Below are 22285 nucleotides of genomic sequence, written 5' to 3'. Positions count from 1 at the left end.
CTGTGGAGTTATACTGGATTTTCAATTGCCCTAACCCGCACCTTGTTCAAGGGTCAGCTGGATTTTGTGAACTATGCGAGACTATCATTAAGGCTTAAAGTAAAAATGATTAGAATGTCTGCGGAAGGTGCTCCAACCATCAGAATTCTTGCTGAAAATCCAAGAATAAAAGTTAACTTTTGTTGCCAAATATCAGCCTCCAAATCTGGCCAAGGCATCTGCAGGAAGACCTCAGCCTTGTTTCCAGAGCACTAGACTGTCTACCTTGCTTTGTGAAGATCTGCATGCTCGTCACATATTTCTAGCCTTTGTTGAGTTCTAGATTTTTTGAGAAATATGATTAGCTGCTTTCAAGAATTTAAAGATTCAGTTGCCGTATTTTTGGAATGCAGAGAAAGGGCTAGGAATAAGTCTTCAAAATACTTAATAATCAGTACTGCATGGGCAAGGACAAGTGAGGACTCAAGCTGGCCACAAATAATAGGTATGGCTGCATTGGACTGTGTGTAGTGAATACCAATTTTTTCACCCTTCAAAAATAACAATGAGAACGAAACATAGGTATCAACATGGAAAGATGTCCAAGTTAGAGACAAGTGAGAAAATAAAGTTGAATGATACTATGTATAGCATGGCTCCATTTATAAATGTTTAGAAGCATCTAAAGAGACTTACAAAATACTCCCATAGAATTTTGACAAACATGTGCAGAACCTTGGGCAATAAGATCTCCTGAGGCTGATTCCTAAATTCTAGTCCTGATTCTATCATGTTGCTTAACCCTTTCATGCCTCAGGTTCTGTACAATCAAGGAGTTAGATTAGAAAAATCATTACACCTATCTACAGTTCTAGTTTGCTGTGAGTGTAACAGTATTCTTCCTTAGTTTCCTTTTGTGAAATAAGGGGTTAAAAATAGCTTCCTCAAAGATTATTGTGAGGCTTTAAACAAGCAGGTTTGTAAAAGTCCTTGGTAAACTTTTATATTATATTATATTATATTATATCATTATATTATATTATATCAATAATAATCCATAGCGTTAAAAAGCCTCCACTACCATTTATTAGTTGTTTGTACTAGTTCCTCCTAACTTCAGCTCAGTTGGGGATATTACCTACACATATTCTTTATCATCAAACAAAGAGCTTTAGATTTAAGGTTATTTCAGGGGCTGAACCATATCAAATGTCAGCCTCAGGAAGAAAAATCTATTGCAGCAAAGTTGACAATTAACCTCTGAAAAGTGAATCCCATTTTCCCACTGATGTCCTTAGTGAAATCAGAATCATGTTTCCCAGAAAATATTTCAGTGGATTAGGTGACAAACTCATTTTCCTATTTGAAAAATTATAGAAGTCAGATTAATCTTTGCAGGGTCTTTGTCAACTAAAATAGTCTATGGTTCTGATTGTATTTTAGGATTCAGTCCAGGAGGTACTCTCCCTCAAACTGAGATGACAATGAATGGGACCCGCTCAGATTTCCATAGTGCCTTAGGAATGTGTATCCTTTCTTGATGTCAATCCAGTAAAGTTGAGTTTATTCCAAATTTGCTTCTTATTAAACTGTGTGAGAGCAGAAATAGGATTTGGTGATGGATGTCACTGAGTAAACAATTTAATATAAAGAACTTCCTAACAGCCAGAGTTGTCCAATATACTGGGTTGGCCAAAAAGTTTGTTCGATTTTAAGTAAAAATAAAAGACATTTTTCATTTTCACCAAGAACTTGATTGAACAATGTATTTATTAACCGAATGAACTTTTTGGCCAGCCCAATAGAAATAGCCTGCCATTGGATGAATTGAGTTCCCTGGGAGGAGAAACAGTCAGGAGAGGGATCTCACTGATTGTTGGAGAAGATTGTCTATTTTGTGTAGGGTACTTGTGTTAATCTTTCAACTCCTCTAATGAATTGTCATCATGCTGAGAACAAGTTTTTTCCTTTGGCTTGTTTCTGGATTTCTGGACACATTGTAGACATTCAATAAATATATCTTTAAAGAATGAAGAAATAACACAGAGAGGAAACTTGCATTTATCAAGAGGGGCATAGAGAAAGTTTAAGATCTCTTAATTGTGAAATTCTTGGAAGGGTTCATTGTCCCTTGGAAAAGTAAATTCAGTAGTAAAAGTGCAATGTCATAGTGACCGTTTTGAAATTTTTCAGAACTCTTTGCTACCTCCAGACAGTTGTCCATTTTTTCTTTCAGTTGTCTGCTTAGACTATTCACTTTCTTTATAATTTCAGGCCCTAACTTTATACTTGGACCTTCTGGAACTAAGAAATCATTCTTTTCGCTGCACCATGTATAATATTTAAAAGAGCTATACTGCCAAATCATCTTTTACCAGTGGAAGCCACATATTGATAACAAAAAACGCTTGATTCCAAAAAGTTTGAAGTCTTACATTATGGCAAATAAATCACAAAGTTGGTAACTTCTGAACTGTACAAAACTTGTCTGATTCGAATAACATATTCTTGAATCTCATGTTATTCTTGAGTCCATCCAGTACCCTGATTTGCTCATGTCTGTGTTTCACACCCTGAGTCTCAACTCTTTAGTTGGTGGTAAAATCAATTTAATGGGTTACAAACCAGAATTTTTGAAAAAAAAAAAAAAGAGTGAAATGGCAAATATCAGAATGCATCATATCTAATAAGGTGAAGTATTTTTTCACAAAACTTTTATTTTAGTAATTTAGATTTATGTGTATGTGTGTATATACATGTGTTGTGATGTAAAATAGATTTCTTACAATGGATCATGAATGAAAATAGTTTTGAAAACCACTGGTTTACAGGCTGCTCCAGGACCCTTAAAATAATGTCAACAGTATGTCTCTGGCTTAAAAGGTCCACTCACTGCCCAATTTTCTCAGAAGATTCTTTTGATAGATAATCAGGCTTATACATGGTAAAATTACTCAGTTCAAAATTTTTTATCAGCAGTAGGAGGAACAGATGACCCAGTTCTCAAAGTTCATGCACTTGAGCCAACTGGAATGAAAATAAGAAGTGTAGGATGTTATTTATTTTACATCATCCACAGACGAACGGAAGGACAAGTGCTTCATAGCGCCAAGGGTCCCGACATTTATGACCTGCTTCCTTCTCTGGTGTCTATACACAGGCATCCTTCCTTCCCTGGATTTATCTTTGTTGCCTTTCTTCTTTCTATCTTAATAGCCCACTATTACAGTCTCCCTTATTTCTTTTTTTCAGGCACTTGGCAAATATGGGAGGCAAAGTTTACAATAGTTAAGTATTTCTAAGCATCTTACTTTTAAAAGGTTGTTAGAAAGGAGCCCTTTCATCTACCCTCCTGACTTTTTTTTCCTTCTCTTCCCCCGCTCTCCCAAAACCACAAGAGAAGTAGTTAAGGCCACTCCTGTTGCTTAAAGTGGGCTCTGTCTCCTCTAGAGTGGAAAAGATTCTATGTGTGCTGGCACTAGTTGGAATAAGTCAAAATCTTTAAAAAGATAAGTGAATGTAAACAGTTTTAAATTACCTTTTTAAATGTTCTTTCAGTAGCTTTACATAGCTATAAATAATATACAGTTCACAAGAAGAAGAAAGTTGATTCTTATAAATATTTTATTCTTTCAACAGAACTAAAATGTTGAATGCATTTCACTTGGTAATATATTCTCCATTTAGTGGTGCTTTTCAAAAAAGCTTTTTTTCCCCCCATTTCCATCTTATCAGTATGGTGCACAGAGAATATTTTACTTGAGGCTGAATCTATTTTCCCAATTTTTTTTGGAGTGTCTATTCTCTAAAGAAAGTATTATTAAAAGCAGACTTCTTCAAAATGGACTTTAACAGTAATTATTTTCTTTGAATATGAGAAGGATATTTTGATTTCCCAAATGCACGTTAACTGAATTCTTGAACTGGATCCTTTTGTGGCTGAATTTTCTCTATTTTTTTTCTGTAATAGAAACATGACATTGCCTCCGAGAGAATGCTCAAGCTTAAGACTCCTTGGTACGTGTCTTGCATGAACTAAAGCCGAGGATATCAACTTCATTTTTCTACTCTGCTGTGACTTCTAGAGGTCACCAGTAACTTTTGAAATATGGACATGCTCAGTTTATCTTCTTCTTTTTTTTTTTTTTTTTTTTTTTTTTGCGGTACGCGGGCCTCTCACTGTTGTGGCCTCTCCCGTTGCGGAGCACAGGCTCCGGACGCGCAGGCTCAGAGGCCATGGCTCACGGGCCCAGCCGCTCCGCGGCATGTGGGATCTTCCCGGACCGGGGCACGAACCCGTGTCCCCTGCATCGGCAGGCGGACTCTCAACCACTGCGCCACCAGGGAAGCCCTCAATTTATCTTCTTGTCAAGCTCCATGAAACCGCTCTTCAGAGACAGCAAAAACAACTCAAGTTTTCTGTGAAGGCACCTCTGATGGTGGAAAAGACATTTTGTTTTGGGGGGGGCCTCAGTAACCTCCACTTTATAAAGTAAGAAAGTTAGCTAGAATAAACTCCAAGGACTTTTTTTTTTAACTTTCTAGCTCTAAAAACGCTTTGATTCTGTGAACCAATACTTAATCGTCAAGTTGACACAACCAATTTTTACATTATTGTTGTGCTACAAATGTATTAGTTTATTTTTATGCTGCCTAGAGTGGACTTCTTAGACATATATTGAATTTCATTGTATTATATGTAAACCTGAGCATTTGTCAATGGGAGAAAAAAGAGGAAAGCTAACACTGGCTCAATTATTAAATAAGCAAAGCAAAGACACTGGAGGAGTGTAAGAAAATTTCACAAGGCCAGAACGAAGACAACCTTTGAATTTCTTCTCTCTTTTGTTGAGACAGGTGACCTGTAAAATGTGCAAGATCAGAAAAGACTCCCAAATCAGATGGTCAGGACAGTGGCAGCCCACGCCCACAGGACACAATACAATTTGGTCAAGGTACAGTAGTTCGGTTGTTAAGAATCTTATCTTTCTTCTAGTAGCTATATAAACAGTTTGATGTGTTTGTTTTTTCAAAGGCTCAAAAAAAGGAAAAGTTGCCAACATGATTCCCAAAATAATTAAGGAAAACCCGGCTCAGCCAGCAGCAGCTGATTTGAGTTGACCAGCCTGTACCTCGAGGCAACAGGAAAAAAGATCCTTGCAGCCCTCTCCTCAGGCAGGAATGCTGCCATTATCTTGTTCCCGATGGAGAAACACCTCCCCACACATTCCCATGGATTGCTGAAACTAAAGGTCATTTTCCTCCAATCTAGAAAACAAGGTAAAGGGAACTAAGGTAGGGAGCTCAAATGTAAGTTTTGAGAAGCTTCCAGAAGCCTTCACTTCTGCCTAGAAACTTCTCAAGAGGAGGCCTAGGGCTAGGGAGATAAACAGTACTATCACATTACTGATCCTAGAGATGTTTTCCCCACTTCCATTTGTCTTTGAAGTAAGGTACCCAGAAGCAAAAAAGAAAAAAAAAAAAAAAAAGAAAGAAAGAAAAAGAAAACAACAACTTGGGATAGACACAGGAACTATATTACATAGATCCCTATCTCCACCTTACCAATCTTTTTTTTAAGTTTATATATTGAAAATTTTCAATATACAAAAGTAGAATAGTATAAAGCACCCCCATGTACCCATCACTCAGCTTCAACAGTTGTCAACTCCTGGCCAGTCTTGTTCATCTCCACCCTTCCCACTACCTGCCCCCCTCCCAGATTATTTTGAAGCAAATCTCACACATCACATTATTTCACAGATTTTAGAGATGACTTTTCTTTTTTTTTCTTTTTTTTGGGGGTGGTTTGCAGGCCTCTCACTGCTGTGGCCTCTCCTGCTGCGGAGCACAGGCTCCAGACGCGCAGGCTCAGCGGCCATGGCTCACAGGCCCAGCTGCTCCGCAGCATGTGGGATCTTCCCGGACCGGGGCACGAACCCGTGTCCCCTGCATCGGCAGGAGGACTCTCAACCACTGCGCCACCAGGGAAGCCCTTGAGATGACTTTTCTTGATGACTTAATTCTAAGTCTTTCATTTTGCGGAGGTCAGGAAATCCAAATGAAGGAAGCAAAATGAAAACTTTAGGTAAAATTATGACTGTGATTAAAATAAATTATATAAACTTGTTATAACCTAAGTGGAATTTTCATTATATCCAAGAAATGGATGTCTGTTAACCATCAGGCAGTCAGCAAATATTTATTGAGTGTCTCTTATGTTCCTGGTTCTGAAACCATGCACCTCAGATTGGGACTTGAACTCATGTGTTGGGACTCGAATCCAGCCTAAACCTTGACTGGGACTTGAACCCGGCCAAAACCCACAGTCTTCCAACTGAGATCACACACCTGGTTTCAGGACTTACTGAAGCTCAGGTTCTTGATGTCTCATCGCAGAAAGAATTCAGTGAGAGACAAAGTGATAGGTAAGAAGTGGATTTACAGAGAAACACACTCCACGGTTTGGACCATCTCAGAAGATGAGAAAGTCCTTGGGAGAAACACACTCCACAGACAGAGTGTGGGCCATCTCAGCAGGTGAGAAAGGCACCAGGGTATGGGGTTGTCAGTTTTTATATTGATAGGTAATTTCACAGACTAATGAGTGGGAGGAGTATTCCAGCTATTTTAGGAAGGGGTGGGGATTTCCAAGAATTGGGCCACCGTCCACTTTTTGATCCTTATGGTTGGTCTTGGAACTGTCATGGCACCTGTGGGTGTCATTTAGCTTGCTGATGTGTTACAGTGAGCCTATACAGAGGCTCAAGGTCTAGTGGAAGTCGACTTGTTCGCCATCTTGGACCCATTTGGTTCTAATCAGTTTATGTCATGTCCTTGGGCTATGCCATTCTTTCAAAGGTTGTACCCTGCCCCCTTCCCTCCTGTTTCACTTCTGTCAAATCACAAAGCCTTAAAAAAAAGACCAATGGCTCTGATATATGAATATACAGTTATTTTCCTAGGAACAGACCAAAGGGGGGGAAAAGTAGAAGTACATGCACATCATTAAAGAAAACAGGTCTTTGTGGTCACAAAGTTAATAAGCTTTTATTATTTATTAGAACTCAAAAACAACATGAACTTAATTTATTAGACATTCTCAAGGATAATAAATAGAAGATCTGAAATCACCCTTAGACATTTGGTAAGGTTTTTCAGTAGATTTTTTATCTAGCAAAAATAAAATACGTCAGAAGACAAGGCCCTCCTGATTTTAATAGGGCTACCTTTTCCCAGCTAGCCTTCTAGGAGCAAATGCAATCTTGTCCACACAGACTTACATGCACCTACATTCCTGCAAAGAGTGCAATAAAGGTAAAGATGGGACTTCCCTGGTGGCACAGTGGTTAGGAATCTGCCTGCCAATGCAGGGGACACAGGTTCAAGCCCTGGTCTGGGAAGATCCCACATGCTGTGGAGCAACTAAGCCTGTGCACCACAACTACTGAGCCTGCGCTCTAGAGCCCGCGAGCCACAACTACTGAGCCCACATGCCACAACTACTGAAACCCGCACGCCTAGAGCCGGTGCTCCGCAACAAGAGAAGCCACCACAATGAGAAGCTCGCATGCCACAACGAAGAGTAGCCCCCGCTCGCTGCAACTAGAGAAAGCCCGCGTGCAGCAATGAAGACCCAATGCAGCCAAAAATAAAACAAATAAAATAAATAAATTTAAAAAAATTTTAAACCCTATCTTTAAAATAAATAAACAATAAAGGTAAAGATGAAGAAAGGCTTCATTATGGGGCCACTTTACATCTTTACATTTCAAGATGCAGTTCTTTACAATCTAACAGCCTATCTTTACAAGCTAGTAGTGAGGTTTTCTTTAAAAAAAATAGCTTAAGAATAAAGATTCTCTTATCTAAAAAATTTATTTTTCTTTCCTTTCTTCAATATCAATATTCTATTTTCTGATGAGTTGAAGATTTCTCTTGTCCTAAATTGGCTCATTAAAAATATCCGTAGGCTTCCAAATTTACTTTAACTTGAAAAAATTTTACCTCAGTTTTGAAAGAACTGTCTTCTCCAAACATTCCCACTTCTTCTGAATGCTCCCTACCTCAGGGAGAGCAAAGTTTCAGCTTTCAGTAACTCTGAGCACAGCTCTCTGCCTCAGACAAGACCCAGATTCTCACAAAACCAAAACAGAGACGGGATGGGACAAGGAATTCTCATGAGGTCTCACTGAGAAACTCATAGTAGACCCTTTCTGATGTCTTCTAGCTCTTAGACAGTTTGGACACAGTTTTGTTTTATGGCAGAATCTGTATTAATTGTTAAAGTTCTTATATTCACAATCATAAGCATTTTTCAGTGTTCATTCATTGAACCAAAGTAGAAATTTAAAATTTTGGGGGGGAAAGTTTACTTATATTATAAATAATATATTTTCATCATCCTCAAATGTCTTGAACACAAACTGAATGTTTACTAAATAATGCTCTGTGGTTCTTGAGTCAAATGTTACTAAAACTTGGTATGTTGAGAAAATTGAGTAAAAGAAGCTCCACATCAAGGGGAAGAAATACTTCAAGAATTTTCCATGAGTTGGTATGTCTTCAGATTGAAAAATATGTAAATATGAACTTCTTTGACCTCTTCATGAAATAGATGTTTTTCTTTGAAAAAGAATTATTCATACAATTAGTTATACCATAAAGAAATCTTTTAAATTCCATCTTTGCTAGTAATTACAGGGCTATTTTTCATTCCCACCTCCAATATTGACATACCATGACATGCAACATACGGCCTTATAAAATCAAAATGTATTCAAAAGCCCTACAGAGAAGGACCTGGCAGTCAAAAGGGGAGCAATCCTTGCAGAATATTCTGATGATAAAAATAATGCCAGACTCATGGACTCTTTAGGGACTTAATGTCCAGGTTATATAGTTTATAAAGTCTTACATTTATAAATGAGATAATTGGGACCCAAGGGCATTATGCTGTCTACCTAAAGTTGTAATGGCAAAAACCACTTGTTTATATCAACAAACCTTTACTGAACATCTGCTCTATAGCTGGCGCTAGAGATGTTTTGGAATAAAGAGATGCAAGCCACAGTTCCTGCCCCTGCCTTCCCTGCCCTGCCCAAGGGGTTCACAGTCCAGCAGAGATGACTATCTAGGAAGCAGATGTACAGAGTGATAGGCATCTTGATGGAGGAATCCACAAGGTGAACCCCAAGACCCAAAGAGCAAGAAATCAGGTAAAACTTTCTGGATGTGGTGGGCTTTGAGCTGGAAATAAAGGAACTGGTCAAGAAAGGAAGAGATCAGAAGAAGAGGGACCGGCTCCTCGGGTCTTTCTGCATTCACATCAGACCACATCTACTGTTAAAATATTTGGAGTCTGAGTTTGGTTTCTGTCTGTGAATGATTGTTTCTCTAGGTCAGAATATGGTACTAAAGGAATGAAAGCCATAAAGGGAAAGAAACCCAAACCAGCCACTTAAAACAAGTCTCCCACTGACCACAAGGGGGAGAAGATTAGAGATGGCTGGGTTCAGGCAAATCACTCATCACTCTTGCTAAAAACTACCAGTAAGCAGCTTCCATGGGCAAAACCTTCCTATAAATGACAGTTTGCTTCCTGACTTATTCATTTTATCAGTCTGTGTTCCTTTCAACAATCACTTTGACATGTAGGTAGAAAATAGGAAATCTTCAGGATAGAATATGTAAACCACAACTTCATTAAATCAAGCATTTATTGAGCTCCTGTTATTTGCCATGTCGATTTTTTAATGATATTTTAATCATACTTTTAAACCTTTTTAAAGGGTTCTTGGTCTTTGGATTTCCCCCATTTATTTATGTGTTTATCCAGCCCCGACCTTGAAGGCATTCCTAGTCTAGAAAGATAGTTACACAAAGAACTCCAGGACGATACTGTGAAAATTACATTGCCCTACGGAAAAGAGTGATCAAAATATAGAGGACGGAGCCCTGTGGATTGAAGGAGACCAATAGACTAAGTATTGATGAAAAACAAGATGAAGAGTGGCTGCAGAACACCCGCAGAACAGCCATAAATGACACAAAGTTACGAAAAGTGGGATTTCTGGATATTTTAAATTTGTGTGTAGTGCCAGAATGTGTAGAGTTGGAGAGTGGTGTCAGAAGTTTATTTATTCATTTATGGAGGCTGTGGGCTCTTCCCTGTCCTCTAGGCTCTGAACAACTGGCGATCTTCTGGACCTCTGGAAGAGAAACCTCATTTCTGACCAAAATTTAGGACCCATGGTCTGACAAATATATGAGGAAAATGCGTCGAAGATTTTAAGTCAGGGTTGTCACAGAAAATCCAGGGTGTATGGTTGCAATGGCCAGCAAAATTCTATGGGCTTCCTGAGGGGGAAAAGAATCAGGAATTCCCTGGTGGTCCAGGGGTTAGGACTCAGTGCTTTCACTGCCGAGGGCCAGGTTCAATCCCTGGTCAGGGAACTAAGATCCTGGTAACCGAGTGACACTGCCAAAAAATCAGAACAAAACAAAATAAAACATTCCTCATGGGCAAGGAAGTCCTTTGGCCTAAAAATAAATGTGATAAACAGAAAATTATGAATCAATACTGGGTCACTTCAGACCTAGTTCAAACTGATTCCCTGTCAGTTGCACTCATTAAGCTCAACTGAGCAAAGTAATTTTCCAGTGTCAATGGATCCCACATTAAGACAATATTATAAAGACTTAGCAAAGAGCTCTGGTTGCTGGAAAATCTAGAAGTTGCTTTTACTTGTTTTTCTCTAATTTATCCCAGTCTACAAATATTTATATTTTCACCAGCATTTACTAGAAGAACTATTCACCAGATATTTCCAACTCTCTGCAATCTGACATGTGGTCATATTGCACTTTGTCGGCCCTTTTTGGTTGGCTCAGGCCATGTGACTATTTCTAACAAACAAGATGAAAAAAATGAAATAAATCAGAGCATATAATTGCTGTTTTGAGAGTCCTCAGATCACTCTTCTTTTTGGCACAGAGGTCAATTACGTTCAAGATGGCAGCTGCTCTGTTAGCCAAGGTCAATGAGAGAAGACAAAAAATGTAACCTTTGTCTCAGCGTCTGCAGCCAGACCTAATTTCCTTCAAGACACATTCCCACAGCCTGGTGTTTTCAGTGACTGCCATTGCCTTTCTTGTATCACCCCAAGACTAAGCAGTCTCTTCACCTCACTTCTCTCCCTTAAAATGACAGGCTATCATCTCCAAAGATCAAATTCGTTTATGTCCCCAGTTGACTTCTTGGAAGTGTCTTTACCTATATGGGAGATATTTTTCCTTCTCTTTGGTCTACAACATTGACTAAATGTCAGAACAGAAGCTGTACTAGGCAGTAAAATGACAACCAGCAGGAGTAGCACAGAAGGAAGGCCAGAACACTTTAAATGCTACTTTGGCTCTGAATTTTCATGACAGAAAAGAAAAAAGTAGAGAATTATAATTACTAAAACTTATTGAGGCCTTACTGTGTGTCAGGCACTGTTCAAAATGCCTTTCACTTTTTTGGTTTGTTTTGGGGTTTTTTTGGGGGGGGTTGGGTTTTTTTGCGGTACGCGGGCCTCTCACTGTTGTGGCCTCTCCCGTTGCACAGCACAGGCTCTGGACGCGCAGGCTCAGTGGCCATGGCTCACGGGCCCAGCCCCTCCACGGCATGTGGGATCTTCCTGGACCGGGGCACGAACCCGTGTCCCCTGCATCGGCAGGCGGACTCTCAACCACTGTGCCACCAGGGAAGCCCCAAAATGCCTTTCATTTAACCCCCACAACAACTGTATAGATAGGTATGTTACTACTGATTTAACAGCTGAGGTTATCAAGGCTCAGAGAAGTTGGGTAACTTGCTCAAGGTCACCCAGACAGTAGAATATTGTGACAGGATTTCATCCAAGATAGCCTTGCTCCATAGTGCATGCTTTTGACCATCACTCTACACTCACCGCCTCTTTAGGAATTGGGTGGGAGATGGGGAATATGCTTTTTATATTTTGGTGTAGCATTATTAGGCTTGAAAAGTTATTGGGCTTGAGGAGAGGCCGTGTTCTAACTCCTTTGTGAATGATTTTTATTTAATTCTATTTACTTATCTCACAGTTTTGTTTTTACTTAACTTTCCATATGTTTTTTGTCTTGTCTCTGTAACAAGCTTTTAACCTTCTGAAGACAACCCTTTGAAATCCTCTAGTGCCTAGAACAGTGCCCCTTGCATAGGTCAGGGATTAGTTGCTGATTTGAGTTTCAATGAGCACGATTCCATCACAACTTCCTTTCCTCCCTCCCATCCTGCCCTGGGCTTTTTTTTTTTTTTCTTTTTAATCCTTTTTTTAAAGGCTTTACCTTTTTAGAGCAGTTTTAGGTTTACAACCAAATTGAGAAGGAGGTACAGAGATTTCCCATATACCCCTTGCTTCCATAACCTCCTCCATTATCAAAATGTACCATATCACTCACCAGAATGGTACATTTTTTACCAAGGATGAACGTACCTTGACACATTATAATTACCCAAAGTCCATTGTTTACATTAGGGTTCACTCTTGGTATTTTATTTCTTTGGCTTTGGACAAATGTATAATGACATATATTCTCCATTAGAATATTGTACAGAGTATTTTCACTCCCTAAAAATCCTCTGTGCTCCGCCTATTTCTCTCTCCCCTCCATTCCTACCAACAATAGCACACCCACCCCATCCCTGGCAACCAGTGATCTTTTTATTGTCTCCAAAATTTTGCCTTTTCCTGAATGTCTTACAGTTGGAATCAAAAAGTATGCAGAGTTTTCAGATTGGCTTTTTTCTGTTAATAATATGCATTTAAGATTCCTCCATGTCTTTTCATGGCTTGACAGCTCATTTCTTTTTAGTGTTGAATAATATTCCATTGAATGGATGTACCACAATTTGTTTATCCATTCACTTACTGAAGGACGTCTTAGTTGCTTCCAAGATTTGGCAATTGTGAATAAAGCTGCTTTAAACATCCTCGTGCAGGTTTTTGTGTGGACGTAAGTTTTCAGCTCCTTTGGGCAAGTACCAAGGAGCATGACTGCTGGATCATATGGTAAGACTATGTTTAGTTTTGTAAGAAACCACCAAACTGTCTTCCAAAGTGGCATTTTGTATTCCCACCAACAACATATGAGAGTTCTTTTTCTTCACATTCTCGCCAGCATTTTGGCTATTCTAATATGTACATAGTGGTATCTCATTGTTGTTTTAACTTGCATTTACCTGATGACATATGATGTGGAGTATCTTTTCATATCCATATTTTCTATCTGTACATATTCTTTGGTGAGGTGTCTGGTAAGGTCTTTGGCCCATTTTAAAATTGAGTTGTTTGTTTTCTTATTGTTGAGTTTTGTATTCTTTGTATATTTTGGATAACAGTTTTTTATCAGATGGATCTTCTGCAACTATTTTCTCCCAGTCTGTGGCTTAACTTTCCATTCTCTTAATGGTATCTTTTGCAGAGTAGAAGTTTTTAATTTTAATGAAATCCAACTTATCAATTATTTCTTTCACGCATCTTGACTTTGGTGTTTTACCTAAAAACTCCTTGTCAAACCTGAGGTCATCTAGGTTTTCTCCCATGTAATCTTCTAGGAGTTTTATAGCTTTGCATTTTACATTTAGGCCAATGATGCATTTTGAGTTAATTTTTGTAAAGGGTGTAAAGTTGTGCTTAGATTCATATTTTTGTATGTAGATGTCCAGTTGTTTCAGCACCATTTCTTGAAAAGACTATCTCTGTTCTATTATATGGCCTTATTATATTGCCTTATATTCTTTGTCAAAGATCAGTTGACTCCATTTATGTGGGTCTATTTCTGGGCTCTTTATTCTGTTCTACTGTTTCTATTTGTCTATTCTTTCACCAGTACCACGCAGTCATGATTACCATAGCTTTAGAATAAGTCTTGAAGTTGAGTAGCATCAGTCCTCCAACTTTGTTCAACTTCAATATTGTGTTGGGTCTTTTCCTCTTCATATAAACTTTAGAATCAGTTTGTTGATGCACATAAAATAACTTGCTGGAATTTTGATTGGGATCTGGGACTCTTTTTAACTCATCCTTTAACCTCCTGGGTAGGGAGACTTTGGGATAAGTGCTGTAAACATATTTTAGAGAAGTCCTCTCTTCTCTTTTCTCCTCCCTTCTTTTCTTTTTCTCCTCCTCCTCCTCTTCCTCCTTTCTTTCTCTCTCTCAAACTAGTTGTAAGACCACGAAGAGGGTAGGACCAAAGGGACCATAAAAACAGTCCATGCCTGCTAGACTTAAAATTTTAGCTGCTTTCTCAGGGATAGGATGTGGAGGTAACTGCAATAGCGTGAAAAGAGAAATGATCTAGGAGTCAGGACACAAGCTGGAGTTTTGCTAAATATCAGGATGTGCTGTACAAGTCACTTGGTCAACATGGGCCTCAATCTTTCCATCTGTAAGAAATAATGATAGCTAATATTTGTTGAGCATCTATTATGATTCCTGATACTGTCCTAAGAGGTTTAAATGAAGGAGGATGAATAGATCGGTGTTTTTCAAACTTTACTTTTATTCAAGGGAACCCTTTCTTAAAATAAAGTCTCACATGGCTCCCCAATACATAGAACAGATAAAAGGGGAATACCACTTTTATTTATAAGTTGAAAAGTATAACATTTCCTAATGAAACAACTGAAGAGATCTCAATTTGTGACCACCACTGCATCCAGCTTTGATCTATAACACATTTGAATAGCATGCATATTTTTAGTCTTAAAAATAACTAAAAATAAATTCACTCAAATGCTTGTGGATCCCTGAAAGCAGTTTTGTGGGATCCTTGGTTTCCACCGAACACAGTTAAGAAGCCGCTGGATGAGTTTATCTCTGAAGTCCCTTCTGAATTACATGTTCTTTCTGCATCTGAGCCTGGCTCAAATGGCAAAAAATGCTGCCAAGAATACACACAGACCAGTCACTTTTCTCCACATGAAGGAAGATGCCTCCTTTTCTATTTCCCCATAGACCAATGCCCAATACTATAAAGCTATCACTATGACTAGTTTTAATTTAGTCTCACCTTTAACAAGTGTTGGTGGCCAGTAGTAATGCTATAGCTGTGACCGTCATGACTGCTTTGGGTTTCAGCGTGGATTCCACCTGTATAAATCTGGATATTTCCAGAGGCATCAATTCAAGCTCAATACACTTTTGGATGCTGTCAGACCTGAAATCCAGGGAGGAGGAAGCTTGAAATAATATCACATCATGAATGTCAACAATGCTGCTTGGATGGAAAGACGAGTCCCCATCCCACTATTTACCTGTGGGATCCTGGCTAGTCATTTTGTATTTGGGGGCCTAGTTTCTTGAACCAGAGATCAACTCCATGTCCTTTGCAGCTGAATCCTTCTTTATTCTCTAAGTAAACACCCTTCTGTGATCAGCTGCACTGCCTTGTAACTTCATTGCTTCACAGTTATCAGCAGGGCTGGCTTCGTGGACAAGCATCCTGTGCATACAAAGGGCCTCACAGTCAGGGGGCCCTGTGCTTGGTTTAATGCTATGCCGTTGCCATCTTGAAATTCTTTTTTTAAAAAAAATTAATTTATTTATTTATTTATTTTTGGCTGTGTTGGGTCTTCATTGCTGCGCGCGGCCTTTCTCTAGTTGCGGCAAGTGGCGGCTACTCTTCATCACGATGTGCGGGCTTCTCATTGCAGTGGCTTCTCTTGTTGCGAAGCACAGACTCTAAGCATGCAGGTTTCAGTAGTTGTGGCATTCAGGCTTCAGTAGTTGTAGCACGTGGGCTCAGTAGTTGTGGCTTGCGGGCTCTAGAGCACAGGCTCAGTAGTTGTGGTGCACGGGCTCAGTTGCTCTGCAGCATGTGGGATCTTCCTGGACCAGGGCTCAAACCCTGGTCCCCTGCATTGGCCAGTGGATTCTTAACCACTGCACCACCAGGGAAGCCTGCCATCTTGAAATTCTTAATAATTTAATCTTTCAACTCTGTTTTGTAAGTGAAGTTCAATGCACATAAGCAGAAGGGATACAGGAGAGATGAATGTCCACCACTGTTCCTTGCCACCCCATTAGCATAGGCTTCAAGATGCCCACTGGCACAGAATCCCAGTGAACCCACAATGCATGGGAGTTCAGTAAGACCTGATGCAAGTACAAAGTGTGTTATGTCTATGACTGAGTAAGCAGTGGTGCTCACAGCTCTGAGAAGCCAAGCTTTCTATTCAAACCAGAACTTGCTTTAAATGCAGAAAGAAGGCAATGCCATTCTAAAGCACATAAACGATCAAGGAATACTAACATATTTTTTGTTACTCATGTTATTCCTCTGCATTAGCTAACCACTTATGCCAAAAATGATGACAAAGAAGAAAAGGGGAAGATAGGGAAACCTATTATGTCTTTTTTCTTTCAGTCCTTCCTTGCTCATCAGTAAGCGGAAGGCAGAGAGTGTTAGTAGAATACGTGAGTATCAAGAAGTGAAATAAAAGCAGCTGAACTAATTTTGTAAAGCTTTTCCACTGGTCTGGCAAGAGCAAAATACATATGCAACCATGAACTATGAAATAAAAATTGTATAATTTTGGTTATTCCACGTATGAGTGAAGTGTTCTTATATTTGCATTTAAATCTGGCATTGCATGATATAAAACGAATGTTAAAATTCATAATAACATTTTAATTTTTCTTTACTTAGAGCAGCATTAGATAGCAAATAAAAAACACAATGATATGAAATACATAGGTATAAAGCTAACAAAATATGTATAAGATCTCTATGAGGAAAACTACAAAATTCTAATAAAAGAAACCGAAGTAAGTAAATAAAAGGAGAAATATTCATAGATAAGACTCGATACTGTTAAGATGTCAGTTCTTCTCAGATTGATGTATAGATTCAATGTGATCCCAATCAAAATTCCAGCAAGTTACTTTGTGGTGATTGACAAACAGATTCTAAAGTTTATATTGGAAAGGCAAAAGACCTAGAATGGTAAACTTAATACTGAAGAAGAAGAAAAAAGTCAGAGGACTGGCACTGTACCACTTCAAGAGTTACTATAAAGCTACGTTTTCAAGAAAGTGTGGTGGTGTTGAAAGAACAGACAAATGAAACAGAATAGAAAGCCCAAAAATAGACCCACACAAATATAGTTGACTGATCTTTGACAAAGCAAAGGTAATTCACTGGAAAAAGCATATTCTTTTTAATAAATGGTACTGGAACAAGTGGACATCCACATGTAAATGTTTTTTTTTTTTTTTTTTTTTGCTGTACGCGGGCCTCTCACTGCTGTGGCCTCTCCCGTTGCGGAGCACAGGCTCCGGACACACAGGCCCCACGGCCATGGCTCGCGGGCCCAGCCGCTCCGCAGCATGTGGGATCCTCCGGGATCGGGGCACGAACCCGTGTCCCCTGCATCGGCAGGCGGACTCTCAACCACTGCGCCACCAGGGAGGCCCGTAAATGTTTTTTAAAAAGAATTTAGACTCTGACCATATATCTTTCATAAAAATTAACTCAAAATGGGTCATAGACTTAAATGTAAAATAAAAAACTACCAAACTTCTAGAAGATAACATAGTAAAAAATAAACATTAGGCATATGGAAAATCTCTCCTGGATTATCCTTTATTCTCACACTACTACCACAATTCACTTCACGCTTGAAACCAGATGTGTGGGTTTTCTACACATCAAGCAGTTCTCTGATAACTGGGCATCCTACAATTTAACTCAATTCTGACACTATCTACCTGGAGACCACATCAGATCTCACAGGTTAAGGGCTCAGCCCTATAAGACTGCCCTTGCCCCAACTTCAGAGGTCAATTGAAATTCCCAAGTCGTCACCTATACTTCTGACTGACCTGCTATAAATTGAGGTTCCCACAACCCCTTTTGGGGTTCCATAATTTGCTAGAATGGCTCACAGAACTCAGGAAGACACTTACTTACATTTACTGGTTTAGTATAAAAGGATACAGATGGAAGAGATGCATAGGGCATGGTATGTGAAGGGTCCTAATCAAAGGAGCTTCTATTCCCATAGAATTGGGGTAAAATACCCTTCAAGCATACGGATGTGTTCAACCAATCCCACTTTGGCGATTTTTATGGAGGCTTCATCATGTAGGTATGATTGATCATTAACTCAGTTTCCAGCCCCTCTCCCCTTCCTGGAGGATGGGGGAGTGAGGCTGAAACTCCAAAACTTCTAATCATGGCTTGGTCTTTCTGAAAACCGGCCTCCATCCTGAAATTATGAAGGAGTTAACCAAGAGTCAGTTCATTAGAACAGAAGACAGACCTATCACCCAGGAAATTCCAAGAGATTTGGGAGCTCCATGTCACAAACTTAGGTCAAAGACTAAATATTAGAACTAATACTAGAAATACTAGACAAAAGAGCTCCTAGTGCTCTTATCACTTAGGAAATTACAAGAGTTTTAGGAGTTCTGTGCCAGGAACAGGGGCAGAGACCAATATATATTTTTTTCTATTATTTCACACGAGATGACCTTGTGTTTGACAATGAGTTTTGTTTTTGTTTTTGTTTTGTTTTTTTATTTTTGGCTGTTTTGGGTCTTCGTTACTGGGCGCAGGCTTTCTCTAGTTGTGGCGAGCGGGGGCTACTCTTCGTTGTGGTGCGTAGGCTTCTCATTGCAGTGGCTTTTCTTGTGGAGCACTGGCTCTTGGTGCACGGGCTTCAGTAGTTGCAGCACACGGGCTCAGTCTTTGGAGCATGCGGGCCCTAGAGCATGCAGGCTTCAGTAGTGGTAGTGCGCAGGCTTGTAGTTGTGGCTCGCAGGCTCTAGAGCACAGGCTTAGTTAGTTGTGGTGCACGGGCTTAGCTACTCTTTGGCACGTGGGATTTTCCCAGATCAGAGTTCAAACCCGTGTCCCTGCACTGGCAGGTAGATTCTTAACCACTGTGCCACCAGGGAAGTCCTGACAATGAGTTTTTAAGATGTAATGCCAAAACGAGATGAAAAAATAATTGTTAACTTGGATTTCATTAAAATTTAAAACTTCTGCTCTCAAGAGAATGAAAAGACAAGCCACAGACTAGGAGAAAAATATTTGTAAAAAACGTATCTGAGAAAGGACTTGTGTCCAAAATATTCAAAGAACTCTTAAATCTCAACAATAAAAAAATAAACAACCTGATTAAAAAGTGCATACAGGGCTTCCCTGATGGCGCAGTTGTTGAGAGTCTGCCTGCTAATGCAGGAGACACAGGTTCGAGCCCTGGTCCGGGAAGATCCCACATGCCGCGGAGCAACTAAGCCTGTGCACCACAACTACTGAGCCTGTGCTCTAGAGCCCACAAGCCACAACTACTGAGCCCGCGAGCCTAGAGCCTGTGCTCCGCAACAAAGAGTAGACCCAGCTCACCAAAACTAGAGAAAGGCCGTGCGCAGCAACGAAGACCCAACACAGCCAAATAAATAAATAAATAAATGTATTTATTTTAAAAATATATATCTAAACAGACACCTCACCAAAGAAGATACACAGATGTAAATAAGCATATGAAAAGATGCTCAATGTCCTATGTCGTTAGGGAATAGCAATTTAAAACAACAGAGATACCTCTACATACATACTGAAATGGTAAAAATCCAAAATACTAACAACATCAAATGCTGGCAAGGATGTACAGCAATGGGAACTCTCATCCATTGCTAGTGGGAATGCAAAATGGTTCAGCCACTTTTGAATACAGTTTGATGGTTTCTTACAAAGCTAAACATAGTCTTACAGTAGGTTCCAGCAATTGCACTTCTAGGTAGTTATCCAAATGAGTTGAAAATTTTTGTCCACACACAATAAAATGCTGCAAATGAATGTTTATAGCAACTTTATTTATAGCTGCCCAAAACTGGAAACAACCAAGGTGTCCTTCAATAAGTGAATGGATAAACAAACTGTGGTACACTCACACATTGAAATATTATTCAGCAATAAAAGGAAGTGAGATATCAAGCCATAGAAAGTCTTGGAGGAAGAATCTTAAATGCTTATTGATAAGTAAAAGAAGGCCGACTGAAAAAATCATTTTGTATGATTCCAACTATATGACATTCTGGAAAAGGTCAAACTAAGGAGACAGTAAAAAGATCCAGTGGTCGTCAGGGATTTGCGGGAGCATGGAGGAGGAATGAAGTGATGGAGCACAAGGGAATTGTAGGGCAGTGAAATTACTCTGGAGAATAATGAAATGGTGGATACATAACTATGCATCTGTCAAAACCCATAGAGCTGTACAATGCTAAAAGTGGACCCTAATGTAAATTATAGACTTAATTAATAATTATGTGTCACTATTGATAACAAACGTACCACACTAATGGAAATAAATACATTAATAAAAGAGGAAACTGGGGGTGGGGGAGGGGTATATGGGAACTCTGTACTTTCTTCTAGATTGTTTTGTAAACCTAAACTGTTCTAAAAACATAAAATCTACTAGTTAAAAACAAGAACAACATCACAACCAGTCAAGAAAGAGAGGGCGGGGAAAAAGGGAAATGCTTTATATTTTAACACCTTCAGTAGTATTTTTCCCTGCTTTTTGAACAAGGGACCCAACATTTTTACTTTGCCTTGGGGCCTGAAAATTATGTACCTGGCCCTGTTTATCACTTTGTATGAATAATAATAACTAATGTTTATTGAGTACATACTATGCACCATGCACAATGCTAGGCACTTTTAATATATAATTCCATTTAATTTTTACAACAACCCTATGAGGTAGGTCCTATTTTCATGCCCCGTTAGAAATAAGGAAATCAAGGCTTGAAAAGTCGGTGTCTTGATCAAAGTCACTTAGCTTGTAGGAGAAAGAATCAGACTTGAACCAAGCCATCTGATTCCAGAGTCGGTCCCAGGTCCTGACCACCAACTATAACCACTGCCATCTTAGATTTCAAGCTTTCTGAGCTAATTCTTTAGCTATGCCATTGATTGCCAAATATAAACCTCACTGACTGCAGCGCTCAGGCATCTGCCAAGATGACAGTCTTGCAATTTTAATCGTCTTGGGCGTAATGTGAATATTCTCAACTAGCAAATACTTTTTTTTTTTTTGAGGTACGTGGGCCTCTCACTGTTGTGGCCTCTCCTGTTGTGGAGCACAGGCTACGGACGCGCAGGTTCAGCGGCCATGGCTCACGGGCCCAGCCGCTCCGCGGCATGTGGGATCTTCCCAGACTGGGGCACGAACCCGTGTCCTGTGCATCTGCAGGCGGACTCTCAACCACTACGCCACCAGGGAAGCCCAGCAGATACTTTTAACAAAGCCCCTTAAATTCTTTGGATGATGCAAGCTGTGTAAATGCACAGGAGTCTTGTGAACATCATCATGGACGGTACTTCTTTAGACACATAAATCATGAAGGATTTCACTTTCTCTAAGAAAACATGCAATAGATACATGCTTTTATAAAGCCGACCTCGACAATTTTGATTCTGAACTGAGAAGACTCACGCAAGATTTGAACAACAAGAAAAAAAATCAAAATGAGTCCTCTCAGCTTCTTTGCATAAGTTTTTCCCATACTTACTCCTGCTTTTTTTTTTTTTAACTGGCGCAGCACATAATTACAGGTTTAAGCAAATGAGAATTTGTCATCTGCATGGGTTTTGGGGCGCAGTTGTCTGTACAAAGTTCAGGACTATGACCATCCCGTAGGCCTCAGCTGTGTAGCACAGATGTGTGCCTCAACTTACCAGATCAGGTCAGCTCTGCAGAAACCAATCTCTCTCATAGTAACCGCTGATCTTTAAAGGATCTGATATGAACTGGTCTGCTGAAGTGGGTTCTGTTCTTCTGATAGAAAGCCAGATATAACTGAACGGTCAAGGCTGTCGTGAGAACCTTTAGAAGTTTGAAGTAGATGTGTTTAATCCTGCTGTGATAGAGTGAGGTAGCCCATACATCTCTGCTCCTTTGGTGCATGATGGAAGCATGGGGGATATGTTATGATAAAAATCCCAATTATGCCTTCCACCATCTGTTAATAGCATGTGCTTGTGGACACGTTGCCAGGAAATATCGAGAACAAAGGAATGAGAGGCTCTCATTCCACAGAAATGAATCTCAGCTCCCACTGGCGCTTGCTGGTTTGGTTACAGATGTGTCCGTGGCCTCAACGCCCAGCCCCACACAGCACAGAAGGCCGCCTTGGGGAAGCTAAACCAGGCCAGGTCTGTTTGCAAGATGGACTCAGTGGAAGGCAACATTGACGGTTTTCTTACAATGTCTCAAAAATACAAT

General features: G+C 39.7%; 1 long non-coding RNA gene across 1 annotated transcript in view; it reads right to left on the bottom strand.

Moving 5' to 3' along the window:
• LOC132491325 (uncharacterized) overlaps positions 1–21985 on the bottom strand; it is a 32726-nt gene extending 10741 nt beyond the window's left edge. Inside the window, exon 1 of the long non-coding RNA XR_009532656.1 lies at positions 21739–21985. This is a non-coding gene — a long non-coding RNA (uncharacterized LOC132491325). The remainder of the gene's footprint in view (positions 1–21738) is intronic.
• Positions 21986–22285: the final 300 nt, after the last annotated feature.

This window comes from Mesoplodon densirostris, chromosome 5 (genome assembly GCF_025265405.1).
Source record: "Mesoplodon densirostris isolate mMesDen1 chromosome 5, mMesDen1 primary haplotype, whole genome shotgun sequence".
Classification (NCBI taxonomy): Eukaryota; Metazoa; Chordata; class Mammalia; order Artiodactyla; family Ziphiidae; genus Mesoplodon; species Mesoplodon densirostris.
This window is presented reverse-complemented; position numbering and strand designations above follow the sequence as displayed.